The 1223-nt window shown below is 40.6% G+C and overlaps 1 pseudogene; it reads right to left on the reverse strand.

Moving 5' to 3' along the window:
* Positions 1-226: 226 nt before the first annotated feature.
* LOC122910646 lies at positions 227-888 on the reverse strand (annotated as a pseudogene).
* Positions 889-1223: the final 335 nt, after the last annotated feature.

The following is a 1223-nucleotide window of genomic DNA, read 5'->3' on the forward strand; positions in this document are numbered from 1 at the left end:
TTGATCCCAGGACCCTGAGTTCATGACCTGAGCTGAAGGCAGAGGCTTAACCCACTCAGCCACCCAGGCACCCCTGAACTTCTTTTTCTGATTCTAGAATGATGTGTCAGATATTCAACTAAATAGAAGAAATACTAATTCTAACATGTGCACAAATAATATATAAGAAATCTGTGTGTGGGTGTAGGTGTGTTAATGGTGGCAGTAAGGTTTATTAAGCTGTGTCTTAGTGTAAGCACTGGGGCTTGCCCATGGTTCTCTTAAAGTATAAAGCCCAGACATTCTGCCAATTCTTGAGCAATGATACCAGGAAATTGACAGCTAGGCAGATATTGTACAAAAGCCCATCCTTTATCATCTACATGTGGCCAATGTCCACTGCCAGATACAACACCTTCTTCATTTAGAATTTGATTATGGGTCTTCACTTCATTGACTTTGGCCACCATGTTTTCATTGTGGTTCTATAAAGAAGGGAACTTGCCAGGCTTATTCAGGCCTCAGCCCAGGATTGATGGGATCTGCTTGATTAGATATTCCAAAGCCAAAAAAGCATCATACTTCTTGACCAACTTCTTGCTGAATTTCTTATTCTTGTTAACTTATTCTTGTTAAGTTTCTTGAGGTTTCAGTGTCCATGTGGGAGATATCCATAGCTGTGGCCTCATCATAGTGCTGCTGGTCTCCCACAACACACACAGAGAACTTGGGGGCAGGGAGTGGACTTAAAGTGGTGCCCAGGAAACATTTGTCCTACTGAGGGTCATAGCTCTTCAAGTTCATCTGCTGCTCCATTGTGTCCAAAAACTTCTGGTGCTTCCACTGGTTCCTGTGTGGGACTTTCTGCACTGCCTTGCAGAGGGTGTCACAGGAGACTTTGTTGCTCATGGTGCCTCATGCCACAGTAACTGCAAAAGAGCAAATTCTCTCTCTTCTTATTTTTTACTTTTTTTGTCATTTGTCATTCTTTTATAAATAACTAATGACTATTTTAATGGAGGCCAGAAGAAAGATAAAATAACCTTTAGAGGTAAGATAATCATCATATCCTTTATTGCATGTACTGGACACTTTTGAGAGTGAAAGAGGGCACTGGTGATTGTTATTTCAGAATAAGAGCCATAAATCAGAAGCATCCCAGATACTAAACTGAGATATAGTATCACTCTACTTAAAGGTTGATTTCAACTTTGTTAGAGGTTGAGCAATAGTAAGATAAAACC

Source organism: Neovison vison, chromosome 6, assembly GCF_020171115.1.
Source record: "Neovison vison isolate M4711 chromosome 6, ASM_NN_V1, whole genome shotgun sequence".
NCBI classification, from domain to species: domain Eukaryota; kingdom Metazoa; phylum Chordata; class Mammalia; order Carnivora; family Mustelidae; genus Neogale; species Neogale vison.